General features: G+C 38.6%; 1 protein-coding gene across 13 annotated transcripts in view; it reads left to right on the top strand.

Moving 5' to 3' along the window:
• Window positions 1-16,272, top strand: part of CACNA2D1 (calcium voltage-gated channel auxiliary subunit alpha2delta 1) — a 519,970-nt gene that overhangs the window by 21,977 nt on the left and 481,721 nt on the right. Inside the window, exon 1 of one of the 13 annotated variants that reach the window (XM_024990487.2) lies at window positions 13,774-13,902. The exons of the other annotated variants lie outside the window; for them this stretch is intronic. The gene's annotated coding sequence lies outside the window, so the exon portion shown is untranslated. Of the gene's footprint in view, window positions 1-13,773; window positions 13,903-16,272 lie in introns of those variants that run through there. 13 annotated transcript variants of the gene reach the window in all.

Genomic DNA, 16,272 nt, shown 5'->3' on the forward strand with positions numbered 1-16,272 from the left:
GCAGTACCCAACTGTGTTGAAATGTGCCTTTGTGTCTTATCTGCCTCTTTCCCTATCCCTCTACCACTATATTTACTCCTTTCCTGATGGAACAGGTGTACACAAGCTCATCCTTGGGTTTATGCGCCATCCAATGTTTGAGACCTGCCCCCCCACCCCAGCCCCTTTTAAAAAATTCAAAGGACCTCTTCTCTCTGAAACATGGGATAAACAGAATCTTCCCAGAGAGGTGATTTTAAAGGTAGTCTATTACCAGTGGTATATCCTCATTACGTAGACCATGTAAATGCAAATCATAGTTTAAGGGAGGAGTTTTCTCTGATTCTGTTTTGACTTGGTGATTGCAGCTGTCAAACTGTCAGGTAAATATCATCTGGGCTTTCTGCTTCTGAAAGTTTTCTCACCAGTGTTTTGCCACAGAGTCCTGGAAAAAGCTGTGAGAGCATGATTTCTTGGGGTTTTCTATGTAACTTCAGATACTACCCCTTAGAACTCCTCATACTATTCTAAAGTCTTTGTAGATAGTTATCAGTGGCACTATAAAGAAAGCTGAGTGCCGAAGAATTGATGCTTTTGAACTGTGGTGTTGGAGAAGACTCTTGAGAGTCCCTTGGACTGCAGGGAGATCCAACCAGTCCATCCTGAAAGAGATCAGTTCTGGGTGTTCATTGGAAGGACTGATGTTGAAGCTGAAACTCCAGTACTTTGGCCACCTGATGCGAAGAGCTGACTCATTTGAAAAGACCCTGATGCTGTGAAAGATTGAAGGCAGGAGGAGAAGGGGATGACAGAGGATGAGATGGCTGGATGGCATCACTGATTCTATGGACGTGAGTTTGGGTGAACTCCGGGAGTTGGTGATGGACAGGGAGGCCTGGCATGCTGCAGTCCATGGGTTCTCAAAGCGTCAGACATGACTGAGTGAGTGAACTGAATTGATCAGTGGCACATAATAAAGTGCTGATAAGAAGCTGGACATAGCTAGTATAGAACTACTCTGAATATATGTGGTATTTTATAATAATGAAGCAAGAATGCTATTTTACATAATTATGGTTAGTGGAATACCAGTGTGGTAGATTAAGAGGACAAGACCATTGGAATAAAAAGGTAAAGATATTTTAAAGGACTTGCACTTGAAGAAGTATAAAGGATAACTGAATCATAAAGACATAAGTGATAAAGCCAGTGTTAGAGGAAGCTGTGGCATGATGACTTTCTTCCTACTCTGATTTTTCAGAATACTTTACATTCTGAATTGAAGATCGAAAATCTGCTCCACGTAAAACATAATAGAAATTTATCAAAGGCATGTATTCTCCAAAATTGTTGTTTAAAATATGGAAACAAGAACCTCAAACTGCTTAAAGCAATTACTCTGTAAAGTATATCACAGAAAAGATATTCTAGTATTTTTCAAGATATAGCAATAGATTTCCTCTTTATATTCATTTAGGTACATTTTTGAAAGCATTTGTCATTCTTTTATCTTTCAACAAGCATGGTTCTGTTTCTGGCCCTAATGATGTGGTGGGTTAAAAGTGATGTTTTATTAAAAAAAAAAAAGTTGGTTATGAGGTGAAAACTGGAAATTAAGAGGTTTTTGAAGTTGTCATTTGATATTACATGCAGCTCAGTTTTGATTCATATATATTTCTTACCAATCTTCATTTCTCCTAAATTCAGACAGTATGATAAAGGCTAGACTATTTTGTTTTAATTTTATACTATTTTTCTTAGCATTTCATAATAATTTTATAGTATTTGGGAATAATTCAGAATTATAATTTTAACAAGTTAAAAAAATCAAACCAAAGAAGCTTCACTGAAAATAACTATTGAAGTCTATTAAAATGTACCTAGGAAAAATAGTATTGCCACATTTAATTTATTTTAAAAACCCATGAATTTTCCCATACATTGTAAGGCTGGGTTTCTCAGGCTTGGTGCTGTTGATATTTTGGACTAGATAGTTCTTTGTGACAGTGGTCTGGTGTGTGCTTTGTACTTAGCAGCATCCTCGGTCTACCTGTTAGAGGCTAGTGGCAGTTCTCCAAGTCAGAGTAATAAAGAAACATCTCCAGACATTGTCAGATGTCTTCTTGGGTGCACAGTCACTCCTGGTTGAGAACCACTGATCTAGATGGAATCTGCACAATAAATTGGCCCCTGATATGTATTCCTCTTGCCAATGATGTCTATTTTTGGCTCACTCCCACAATGCTTAGGTGGTGTTTGCATTTTGCTAACATTTTGTCACACCAGTGAGTTTTATTCATTGATCCCTGATAATAAGTATGCCATTAAAAGGGTAAATTAGCTAGTTCAAAATATTTTCAAAATTAAGCTCTTAAATTTAGTGCTTGGTGAAGCAGGAAGTGTAATTATTTAACTTATAGTCACATGTGCAAGGGTAAAATTCTCCTGTTCCTGGAGATCTCAATTTCCTGAAGGAAAATTTTGTAGTGAAACTTGTCTTTAACAGAAGCATATTGGTGTCTGCTCTTTCCTGCTGAGTCTGGAGCGGAAATGAGACAATCTTTCCTGTCGTTGTGCACATTGAATAAAATGCTTTGTAGATACCAGAAATGTTGGACAGTTGCCAAAGTGGCCTGTGGGCAAAGTGTAATTAGCATGGACATACACTCTCCTTATGGGTATTTGTTTCACCTGGGAAAGCGGCATAGTAAGCTAATGAAGATTCTTCTTGGTTGAAAGTACTCCATGTTTTTCAGGGGAGAACAATTGACAGAGTCCCTGAAACAGTACAAGTACTACTGGGACAAAGTCATGGCACTGCTCAGTTCTATTTGTAGGTATACTGTATAGTGTTCTGTCTTATATGGAGCTTTGAAATTTTATAGTGCTGGTCTGAGCTGATCACGCACACAAATATCTTGATGACTATGAAATGAATACCAGGTGTTTCTGCTCATCTACTTTTTTCTGTAAATGGAGAATAGCTACATGCTGTTTGTTCTCTTTTAGGACAGTACACTTACAAGAATGGCAACACCAAGTGGTGTAGTATAGAAACAGTAATCCCAGTGATCACTGTCTACATTGGTTAGGAGGGAATGCTATTAAACAAGTGAAAATGGAAACCCAGGATCTCTGGTCCAAGATATTCTTTTTTTTTTTTTCTGTTGTTCAGTCAAAAGAAATTTCTTTGCTTCTTTTATTTCTGTTGTTAAAAAAAAAAAAAAAACAAATAGTTTACCTTTTTAGTTGATTGGCTTAAATGGGGGTAAGACCCCAAAAGAGTCCGAAATGCAGTACTTGGATACCATCTCAAAAACGACAGAATAATCTCTGTTTGTTTCCAAGGCAAACCATTCAGTATCACAGTGATACAAGTCTAGGCCCTGACCAGTAATGCTGAAGAAGCTGAAATTGAATGGTTTTATGAAGATCTACAAGACCTTCTAGAACTAACACCCAAAAAAGATTATAAGGGACTGGAATGCAAAAGCAGGAAGTCAAGAGATACCTGGAGTAACAGGCAAATCTGGCCTTGAAGTACAGAATGAAGCAGGGCAAAGGTTAACAGGGTTTTGCCAAGAGAACACACGGGTCATAGCAAATACCCACTTCCAACAACATAAGAGAAGACTCTACACATGGTCATCACCAGATGGTCAATTGACTATATTCTTTTCAGCCAAAGATGGAGAAATTCTGTACAGTCAGCAAAAACAAGACCGGGAGCTGACTGTGGCTCAGATCATGAACTCCTTATTGCTAAATTCAGACTTAAATTGAAGTAAGTAGGGAAAAACCATTAGACCATTCAGTTCAGTTCAGTCGCTCAGTTGTGTCCAACTCTTTGCAACCCCATGAATCGCAGCACGCCAGGCCTTCTGTCCATCACCAACTCCTGGAGTTTACTCAAACTCATGTCCATCAGATGCCATCCAGCCATCTCATCGTTTATTGTCCCCTTCTCCTCCTGCCTCCAGTCCCTCCCAGCATCAGGGTCTTTTCCAATGAGTCCATTCAGGTATGACCTAAATCAAATCCCTTACGATTATATGGTGGAAGTGACAAACAGATTCAAGGAATTGGATCTGATAGACTGAGTGCCTGAAGAACTATGGATGAAGGTTTGTGACATTGTACATGAGGCAGGGATCAAGACCATCCCCAAGAAAAAGAAATACAGAAAGGCAAAATGGTTGTCGGAGGAGGCCTTACAAATAGCTATGAAAAGAAGAGAAGTGAAAGGCAAAGAAGAAAAGGAAAGATACACCCATTTGAATGCAGAGTTCCAAAGAATAGCAAGGAGAGATAAGAAAGCCTTCCTCAAGAGATCAAGACAGAGAAATAGAGGAATACATTAAAATGGGAAAGACTAGAGATATCTTCAAGAAAATTAGAGCTACCAAGGGAAATTTTCATGCAAAGATGGGCACAATAAAGGACAGAAATGGTATGGACCTAACTAACAGAAGCAGAAGATATTAAGAAGAGGTGGCAACAATACACAGAAGATCTATACAAAAAGGATCTTCATGACACAGGTAATCACGATGGTGTGATCATTCACCTAGAACCAGATATCCTGGGAATGGGAAGTCCAGTGGGCTTTATGAAGCATCACTACGAACAAAGCTAATGGAGGTGATGGAATTCCAGTTGAGTTATTTCAAATCCTAAAAGACCATGCTGTGAAAGTGCTGCACTCAACATGCCAGCAAATTTGGAAAACTCAGCAGTGGCCACAGGACTGGAAAAGGTCAGTTTTCATTCCAATTCCAAAGAATGCTCAAACTACCACACAATTGCACTCATCTCACATGCTTGTAAAGTAATGCTCAAAATTCTTCAAGCCAGGCTTCAGCAGTACATGAACCATGAACTTCCAGATGTTCAAGCTGGATTTAGAAAAGGTAGAGGATCCAGAGGTCAAATTGCCAACATCTTGGATCATAGAAAAAGGAAGAGAGTTCCAGAAGAATATCTATTTCTGCTTTATTGACTATGCCAAAGCCTTTGACTGTGTGGATCACAGCAAATTGTGGAAAGTTCTTCAAGAGATGAGAATACCAGAGCACCTGACCTGCCTCCTGAGAAATCTATGCAGGTCAAGAAGCAACAGTTAGGACTGGACATGGAACAAGACTGTTTCCAAATTGGGAAAGGAGTACGTCAAGGCTGTATATTGTCAGCCTGCTTATTTCACTTCTATGCAGAGTACATCATGCGAAATGCTGGGCTGGATGAAGCACAAGCTGGAATCAGGATTGCCGGGAGAAATATCAATAACTTCAGATATTCAGATGACCCCACCCTTATGACAGAAAGTGAAGAAGAACTAAAGAGCCTCTTGATGAAAGTGAAAGAGGAGAATGAAAAGTTGGCTTAATATTCAACATTCAGAAAACTAAGATCATGGCATCTGGTCCCATCACTTCATGGCAAATAGATGGGGGAACAGTGGAAACAGTGATAGACTTTATTTTTTGGGCTCCAAAATCACTGTAGATTGGTGACTCCAGCCATGAAATTAAAAGACACTTGCTTCTTGGAAGAAAAGTTATAACCAACGTAGATGGCATGTTAAAAAGTAGAGATATTACTTTGCCAGCAAAGGTTTGTCTAGTCAAAGCTGTGGTTTTTTCCAGTAGTACTGTATGGATGTGAGAGTTGGACTATAAAGAAAAATGAGCCCCGAAGAATTGATGCTTTTGAACTGTGATGTTGGAGAAGACTCTTGAGAGACCGTTGGCCAGCAAGGAGATCCAACTAGTCCATCCTAAAGGAATTCAGTCCTGAATATTCATTGGAAGGACTGATGTTGAAGCTGAAACTCCAGTACTTTGGCCACCTGATGGGAAGAGCTGACTCATTCGAAAAGACCCTGATGCTGGGAAAGATTGAAGGTGGGAGGAGAAGGGGATGACAGAAGATGAGATGGTTGGATGGCATCACCAACTCAATGGACTTGAGTTTGAGTGAACTCCGGGAATTGGTGATGGACAGGGAGGCCTGGCATTTTGCAGTCCATGGGGTTGCAAAGAGTTGGACAAGACTGAGCGACTGAACTGAAATAATTCAGAAGTGTTGCTACTCTGATATATGTAGGAGAGGCTAGAAAGATCCCCTTTATGTGATTAACAATATTTCCTTTTCATATTGTCCACCTCATACTTTGTTCTCAGGCATATCATTCATTTTATTCACAAAAGAAATATATATTATGCTCTGATACTGTGGAAAATCTAGTGCATTTCCTCACATTTCTCTCTCCTTATAGGTGTTCTCCTTATAGGTATTCCTACGTGAGTAGAATAATCACTGCCTTTCCCATTCTCTACTACAGACTAATAAAGGAAAAGATATCAACCTTCCAGCATTTTCGTTCAGCCCAGTTCTTTTTCTTACGTATCCTCATGTTGGGCTTGACCAGGACCCATTTGGTTCCTGCTTGTTAATACTACACTGTCACTTTCAAAGTGTCCAGGTTCAGACACCAAATTATATAGTCCTGTTGTGCTCAGACTCTATCACCAGTATGCCTTACCATGCATTCCAGTATATGGTGTCATTAGTAGGAAATTTAGATTGTGATTTATTAATGTATATGTAACATATAGTAAAATATTGAGTATTTATAAACTAATATACGTATGTCTGGATTATAGCTATATCAACTCTAAAAAAACAAAATAGTTGAGACATACTTGTTCTAGCTTTTTCTTATCCTGAATATATGCTTTCCTTAAATACATCGAGACGTGGGATATTTATTATATATCACATAATATTAATCTTTTAAAAAATATTTTTATTTTGTGTTGGGGTATAGCCAATTAACAGTGTTGTGATAGTTTCAGGTGAACAGCGAAGGGACTCAGCCATGTATGCTGCTGCTGCTGCTAAGTCGCTTCAGTCGTGTCCGACTCTGTGCGACCCCATAGACGGCAGCCCACCAGGCTTCCCGTCCTTGGGATTCTCCAGGCAAGAACACTGGAGTGGGTTGCCCTTTCCTTCTCCAATGCATGAAAGTGAAAAGTGAAAGTGAAGTCGCTCAATCGTGTCCGACTCTAGCGACTCCATGGACTGCAGACTACCAGGCTCCTCCGTCCGTGGGATTTTCTAGGCAAAAGTACTGGAGTGGGGTGCCATTGCCTTCTCCACAGCCATGTATACATGTATCCATTCTCCTCTAAACTCCCCTAGTATCCAGGCTGTCATATAACATTGAGCAGAGTTCACTGTGCTATATAGTAGGTTCTTGTTGGTTATCCATTTTTTTCTCTTAAGATACATATTTTATTGAAGTATAGTTTCAGGTATACAACAAGATGGTCAATTATATACATATATTATTTTAAAAATTATTTTCCTTTTAATGTTATTATAAGATATTGACTATAGTTCCCTGTGCTAACAGTAAACCTGTTGCTTGTTGCATATCTTTTTTTTTAAAATAGGAATCCAACATTCTATTCATACTGAGTCAAACAAGTAGAATCAAAATGGCAAAGTTTTTAGTGAGGCAAAAATTCACAAGTCTTCTAAAGTATGTCTACTATAATCATTATGATGATCTTTTTCTTTTATCTCATTTGTTTCACTTTCTGTATTTCAGTTTCAGTGCTCCCATTTCATCTAGTTTGTTTTCCAATTTCTCCATCTCTTTTTCTTTTTCTTCTTTTGATCTTAAGCTTTTATCAAGCATAGGTTGACTTGTGTACTCCCAGAATCCCTGTGTTGAAGCTCTAACCACCTTTGCTTCAGAATGTGTCTTTAGTTTATAATGAGGTCTTTGCAGCTGTAATCAGTTTAAATTAGTTCAAGCTGCAGGAAGGTGGGCTGTAGTCTATCACAGGTATCCATATAGAAAGAGAAAATTTGGACCCTGACGCAAACATAGGGACAGTGCTGTGTGCTGCTTAAATCAAGGACCCACCAGAAACTAGGCGAGGGGCCTGAAACAGTTCCTCCCTAGTGCCTCCAGAGGGAGCATGGCCCTGCTGACATCTTGATCTTAAACTTCTAACCCTCAGAACTGTAAGGTGGTAGATTTCTCTTCTGCGCCACCCATTTTGTGGTAGTTTGCTTTATGGCAGCCTCAGTACAGTAGTACAGACACCAAGTCTGAGATGCTCTGCTGAGGAGGTCAGGATATCACACTGAGTCATTCAATATCTGGTGGCTTAGATTGTCATCAGATACCATAAACTTCAGTGGCTTCATTTTAAATGAGACATCATTAAAAATAATTCCTGTAGAACATTTAACTATGAATGCTTCATGTATTTATATTCCCAATATTTTTTTACTGGGTGTGTATATATGTACTTGTTGTTCAGTCACTCAGTCCTGTCTGACTCTGCGACTCCGTGGACTGCAGCACGCCAGGCTTCCCTCTCCTTCACCATCTCCTGGAGCTTGATCAAACTCATGTCCATTGAGTTGGTGATGTCATCCAACCATCTCATCCTCTTTCATCTTCTTCTCCTCCTGCCTTCCCTGATCTTTCCCAGCATCAGGGTCTTTTCCAGTGAGTCGACTCTTCCCATCAGGGGGCCAAAGTACTACAGCTTCAGCTTCAGCATGATGTACTGGCCATACACATATATGGTTGCCTGCTAACTGGTTTGTCTTTGAGATGTTTTTTTCTTTTAAAAATTAAGATTGAACTAATGAAAGATAAAGTGCAATACATTTAAGCTAAGGAAAAATATTCAAAGACTACTGTTGCATATTCCTGCACAGCCTGTGCAGTGGGTAAGAATTGTGCAAAACCTACCTGACTAGACTAGAAACAAGATGTATGCAGCAACAGAGCTTGTCTTTGAGATCTCAGAGGTAAAAATTCTAGGGAGTTTCATGCAGCTCCTAGACTTCATGCTGAAGGCATTTTTCTGGCCTTCCCTTACAAAGAGAGACTTTTATCTGATATTATTATGCTTGTACTCCTCTCTGGCACAACACCAATAGGTCTGCTCTAGATTTAGGAAAATATGTGATGGATGAATAGGATGATTCTTGCCAGACAGACTTCCCAAGAAATAACCCAGAACCCTTAGGCCTTTAAAGATTAGTTTAATTAAAAAAAAAAAAAAAAAAAACAACCAGAGGCCAATTGGAAAGCTTTTATTTCTTCTCATAAAATAATATGATGATAGTACCTTCTAGTTTGGTACATTTTATGTTAGAAGAGTATGAATTTGTTACTGTGTACATTTTTAGGATGCTGATGATGTGATTATAAGTATAAATGATAGCCAGTACCAGGACGTTAAACGCACGGTTTCACTGAGGTGTACACTCCCAGTATGTATAGTCTCACAGAATTGGAGGTGGGGCTCACTGTGAACTATCAGCCTGGTACTGTGTCCACCTTCTTGAAGAAAACATTGTTATAATAAACCTTTTGAACACATAGACTTCCCTAGAGTGGGTCAGAACCACTTGTCTGCGGAATCAGTACTGCATGTGTCTTCTTTCAAGATTTGATGCTCTTTGTACCCTGGTCTCTCTGGATAGATGCTTGATATGTGCTTCTAACACTCATGGCCACTCTTACTTACCATAGATTAACACTCTATATTTCATTGTTATTATGCTTAGTTGTTCTTTACACTTGTCATTTTTCCTGAAGCTTGTTTGATGGTTCCAGTAACCAGCTCTATAGTATATGTGTAGGGTCAGTTGTGACCTAGGCTTTCTTGCTGGCTGTGGGCCCATGTTTGCAGTGTTTGACACTTCAGTCTCCGTTTCCTCATCAGTAAAATGCTTTCAAATGATCTTTCTTACTGAGCTCACTGTGTGGTTGTGACATTCAAATGTGGTGATATTATGGAGTACTTTGAACAAGCTGTAGAGCACAATATTGATATGTGACATTAGACTATTCGTTTTCCTCATTTAAGCCAGTGTGTTGGATTTGTATAATATTAAACCCATCGTTAAGATTGGCGGTTCTGTTCCTTGCTTTTTCTGTGCTCATCTTATGTTTGAAAAGCAGTGTCGGCTTCCCAGGTGATGCTAGTAGTAAAGAACCCACCTGCCAGTGCTGCTGCTGCTGCTGCTGCTAAGTCGCTTCAGTCGTGTCCGACTCTGTGCGACCCCATAGATGGCAGCCGACCAGGCGCCCCCGTCCCTGGGATTCTCCAGGCAAGAACACTGGAGTGGGTTGCCATTTCCTTCTCCAATGCATGAGAGTGAAAAGTGAAAGTGAAGTTGCTCAGTCGTGTCCGACCCTCAGCGACCCCATGGACTGCAGCCTACCAGGCTCCTCCGACCATGGGATTTTCCAGGCAAGAGTTCTGGAGTGGGGTGCCATCGCCTTCTCCACCTGCCAGTGTAGGTAGATGTAAAAGACAAGGGTTCTATCCCTAGGTCGGGAAGATCTCTTGCATACTTTTGAATACTAAAGCAACCCACTTTAGTATTCTTGCCTGGAGAATCCCATGGACAGAAGAGCCTGGCAGGCTGTATGGTCTATAGCGTCGCATAGAGTCGGACATGACTGAAGTGACTTGGCATGCACGTAGACACCCACCGTCTTGTTTAGACACTAGCATTTGTGTTCTATAATTTTAAAGTTATGACTGTGTTACAATTGTGTCTTGGTTTATCATTTTCGTATTTCATTGGTATTCTAGTATTTCTGGCATATAGATTGTTATAAATACTATTCATGATAATATAGCCTCATTAGTAAAACATTCAGTGTAGTGTTTCTATAAATATGCATTGTATCTATAGATGCACATACACATCATGTACCTCATGTATCACATATGTATTGTGTCTATATAATATATAGGTACAGAGGATGAGATGATTGGATGGCATCACCAACTTGATGGACTTGAGTTTGGGCAAGCTCTGGGAGTTGGTGATGACAGGGAAACCTGGTGTGCTGCGATCCATGGGGTCACAGAGTCAGACACGACTGAACAACTGAACTGATGTAAATATGTGTGTATATGTAACATATACTAATTAATTAGATGAGTAAGATAATATATATATATTTTTTGTCCATGGGGTCACAAAGAGTAGGACACAGCTGAGCGACTGAACAACAACAAAATAATTAAACATTATTAGTCATGGTCTAGGCCGTATATTAGTTCTTGAAGAAACAAAGGCATTGAGCAAGATCATAGCCTAAATAATTCATAGGACAGTTATAAGAATACTTAATACTTATTTTTACTTATTAATACTTATTTTACTTTTATTATTTTTTTCTAGATTATTTTGGGTTAACAAGTGTTTTGGTTGTAATCAAGAATTAAAAAAAAAAACCTCGTTTTTTTGTAAACCACCCATACAATAGAATAAGCTCCGTTTATTTTTCTAAGGAATAATGAGACTCTAGCCAAAATCAGTGTCAGACATTGTTCTGGAGCCCTTAGGGACTTGCTGGTCATAAGGATATGACCAGCAACTCATAGAGATGGGAAGCTGTCTGAAGAAATAGTCTCAGCCCAGGCCTGAAAGTGCAGACCCATCACTTATTTGGCTGAGAAATCAGAGCATGAATAGAAATAAACTTGCTGATGACCCATTTTCCTTTGGGCAAATGTTAGATATTATAGAAGGAAAATTAATAAGTCAATACAGTGTTCCTCTTGTACAGACATAAGAATGGTTCTGCAGTCAAAAAAAGTGATTGAGAAATATCCACTTAAGAAATGCTCAGAAAAGTTATCCAAGAAATGCTCATGTAGGCTGTGTAAATCTGTTTAGTTTGTATAATAGATACGCAAACTAATTCAAATAGTATTGTTTCTTTTTTAGATACATTGAATATAGTTAAAATACTTTAGCAAACTAAATACCTTATTTTTAGCAAACTTACGTAGTTATACTTACTTAGAAGTAAGTATAAACTTCTAGTTTATACTTCTATACTTGCTAGTAGTTTATAAGCATTTTGGAACTTTTTTCCCTCATCATTTTACATCTGAAAGAACTTGGGAAATATTTCAGTTACTTCTGAGTTTAATACAATGTCTTGTTAATCTCAAGGGAGGTATATGATGTTTACTCTAAATGGACCTTCTGAATTTCAAGTATTTTTGCATAATATTCCTCTTTTATACCAATAATTAATGACTTCTGGTCTAAAGGATAAGGTGAGAAGCAAACTTAGTATATATACTGTGTAAAAAATAAAACTAGTTTTCACCAGATTTACAACTGGTTTCTATTTTCTTTGAGAACCAAACCAGAGAAAATGGCTGAAACAGTTAGGACACAGATAGCTTCAGATACAAATACAAAAGTGTAACATGTGAACAGTCTCTGGGAAGACAGCTCAAGAGTCCAGTGGTGATGCCTGTGAGATGAACCCAGAATTTTGATCAAAGTTTACTTTTTAAAATGACTTCTCATGTATTCCCTGACACCTTGGAGGGAGGAAACTCAAATACATTGTTTGAGATTTAGGTAAAGTGATAATGATTAACCATGAATCAGGATTTTTCTGGGGTCTGTATTAATGGATTGTGTGTGTGTGTGTGTGTGTGTGTGTATAGTTTCTGTTTTGGCTTGAGCTTAGGAGTTGAGCGTTTTGAGGCACTATCAATTTCTATGAAATAATTTCCACTTGTCATCAAATATAGGTATCTCTAGTATGTGCATGTTGTGAGAAATGTACCAAAATGCAAAATTTTCTCTAGCAAAGTTTACCACCCGGGAAAAAAAAATTCCCCAAGATATTTTTCACTTCTATTATGCTCTGTCTGCCAGAAAAACAGGAAGAGGTAAACCTGTTTAGAAAAAAGGCTTTGAGATTTTGGATTCTTAGATGTAAATAGTATGTGCCTACTTAAAAACAGCAGCAGCAGTTAAAACAGTATTGCTTCTTGATGGTTCGATCATCTGCTGCTCATTGAGTAATATCAATAGATTATTGTCACCAGTAACCATCATCTGTAGTATTTATTGAGTGCTAAGGGGCTGACAGTAAGCTAGTGTCCTGCTGATACTGTCTTATTTAATTCTGACCTCAACTTTATAAAACAGGGATAGACATTATTTTCATCTTTAATAAATGAAGAAGCTGAGATCTTGAGCAGTTGAATTCTGTGCTTCAGACCACCAACAGTGGATGGGGGATGCAGCTCTGAGCTGATTCCAGACTTGCTGTCCTCCTCAACATTTTATTACCTTCTCATGCAGAACTATTCTGGACCAAACATTTAAAATAGCATTTAAAATAAGGATGACCTTATTTGGCTCATGAAATATGTTATTAGGAAGTCTGTAATTTTCCTTTTTTTGGGCCAGTGATTTTTCAGTGGAAGACATTTAAATTGCTATTTCTCTGGATGTGTTAATAACTCTTTTAACTCTTACTTCTTAGACCAAGAGTCCCAGAAAGAATACATAAAATATTAACAGATAAACAGTTTTTCCCCAGAATAATACATGTGAAAGCAATCTTCAAAGTAAGATAGGCAAATGAATATCAAAGACACTTATTTTAGAGTGTAATCCTACGAGAGAGCAGTCTTGAAAGATTAAAAAAAGATTCTCTTTATGATTATGAATATGAAACAGTTGGAATGAATTCAGTCATGGCAACATAACTGAGGATCATTTCTGAAAGTGAGGGATACAGAAAGTTAAAAGACTCATTGCTTGGTGCTGAGGTCACCTGCTTCATAACAGACTAAAATAGAAGAGAACAAGTGTTAGGAATTCATTCTGCCTTCCCAGTGCTTTTGTAGTTTTATTTTTAGAGATCTGCCAACAGTAGTTGGAGCATTGTTTGCCCTTCTGCGCCTGCTCAGTCAGACTCAGCCTCTCTCTTGCAGTCTTTGCCTCCCTCGACAGGTGTAAGGGACTTCCTAAATGTTGCAGACCAGTCACCTGTCGTCAGCCACCCTGAGGTAGCTTGCTTCTTCACTCACTGAGCTCATAAGAGAGGTAATTTTTATCTGACTGTTAACATGCATTACTTTTTTCTTAAGGCTGAGGTAATCAGAACAAAAGGGTGTTGGATAGACAGTGGTGCAAGAGTGGTGGAAAAATACTTAATAAAGAGTATGTGTTTCAAATACTTAAATATTTAAAACCCAGGAAACAATAGTGAGCAGAAGAAGTCTTAGTGACTTTCTCAGAAACTGTCAGCAGTTCATGTTGTTCATTGAAATTAAGTGTGATTCAATGGTTTTAAGCACAGATGCATATTTGAATTACCTGGGAAGTTTTCAAAAAACCATTATTTAGTTCCTATCCTAGAGACTATAATAATTGGCTTGGTATTGGTATTAAAAATTTTTTTTCTCCAGATGATTTTATTGTATAGCCAGGGTTGAGGGCTACTGACTTAGACAACTCAGCAATTAGTTCTGCTTTTGCCAACATCTGCATCATCCTTGGGTACCATACTTCAATATGTCAGTGTCCTTGTATTAAGGACTATTAGAAGAAATAACATATTTTAAAACTGGAAAGCCGTGTAAGGTGTGTTCAGAATTACATGCAACCATTTATATTTGGCTTGCATGATTTGTAGAAAATAACATTTTTTTTTTTAATTTTATTTTATTTTTAAACTTTACATAATTGTATTAGTTTTGCCAAATATCAAAATGAATCCGCCACAGGTATGTACTGCTGATGCTACCGCTGCTGCTGCTAAGTCGCTTCAGTCATGTCCGACTCTGTGCGACCCCATAGGCGGCAGCCCACCAGGCCCCACCATCCCTGGGATTCTCCAGGCAAGAGCACTGGAGTGAGTTGCCATTTCCTCCTCCAATGCATGAAAGTGAAAAGTGAAAGTGAGGTCGCTCAGTCGTGTCTGACTCCTAGCGACTCCATGGACTGCAGCCTACCAGGCTCCTCCATCCATGGGATTTTCCAGGCAAGAGTACTGGAGTGGGGTGACATTGCCTTCTCCCTTAAATATACTAGCATTAATTAAAAAAGAAATAGCACAATGCTTTCATTACCTGACCATATACATATAATGGTCATTCAAATATTTGTTGAATACCTACTATGTAGAAAACACTGACGGAAAGCCTAAAGAATCTGGCTTTGTTTTGTTGTGAATGAATTTGTGATCTGGTGAACTAATAGGTATAACTTAAGAAGTAATTAACATTCCAAAGCTCTGTGTGCTTTACAGCAGTGTACAGTTAGTGCTACAGTGAATGCAGGAAGAGTAACAACTCTGGGCTTCTGCTGTCATGGAGAGGGAGAGAGTTCATAGAAGGTATGACACTTGCAACGTTGACCAAGTTGCTGGTTTGCAGTCCTCCCCATTACAGCTTTTCTTTTAAAGCCTCAGAGACTGAGAGGGAACTTTTTGTTGGTGGCTTAAAGTTCTGAGATCAGATCACTAATTTAGACCTATCTGTTCTTCCCTTACAGATAATTATTTTCTTACTGAATAACAACATTATCTAGGGCCCGCCCTTAATTAGCTGATTACCAATTGTGTTTACATCTGCTTGGTGCTTGAATATGATGCTTATGTAAGACAAGAGTAGCTTTTGAGCTGGCCTTACAAAATGAACAGAGTTTAGGTGTCAGTAATAGTAGGTTGAATTCTCTGTTTCAGCTATCAGGAGGAACATACTAAACAAAGGCTAAGGGTATATAATCTGATTGGGAAAGAAACATTACTGCAGTAGAAGCGGAGTTCATACAGTTCTTCCTTCCTGTGCCCTATCAGTTAAGTGTATTTTGATTTTTATCTTTTGTTTACAACTTCTGCCAGGTAGTAATTACTTTTGTTTAGTACAATGTGAGGTTCAAAGAGTTTGTAATATCATACATCAGTAAGCCATCAAGTCAAGACTCACACATAACTCAGTAACCATTCTGATATCAAAAGCAGTGCCCTTTCTACTCTGCCGTGTTGCCTTCTATAAAGGATTAATGAGCAGAGACAGAAGGAGAGTACCAGGGAGAGACTGGGTTGTGGAAGGCCTTTGATGGATTTCATCCAGATGGAAGTGGGTAGCCACTAAAAACTTTTGAAGTGGAAATATATTTTAGGTATTTTAGGAGACTTACCTGGCAAGAATGTATAGGTTATATTCGTTCAATAAAAATGCTTATTCATTCAAAACCTATTCTGTTGAATACTGTGTTCTACGCTGTGTGTAGTCTCTGGGAATGGAGTTGTATTAGTGAGTGCTTTTAATCCTGAACTCTCTATATAATATACTGTGCTACACACTTTGGAGAGAAAGAGAAATATGACACAGCATCTACCCTTTACACGTCTTACGATTGAACTAGCCTGTTGGATAATTGGGTCCTTGTTGGTATTTTTGTCTGCCC

Source organism: Bos taurus, chromosome 4 (genome assembly GCF_002263795.3).
Source record: "Bos taurus isolate L1 Dominette 01449 registration number 42190680 breed Hereford chromosome 4, ARS-UCD2.0, whole genome shotgun sequence".
Classification (NCBI taxonomy): domain Eukaryota; kingdom Metazoa; phylum Chordata; class Mammalia; order Artiodactyla; family Bovidae; genus Bos; species Bos taurus.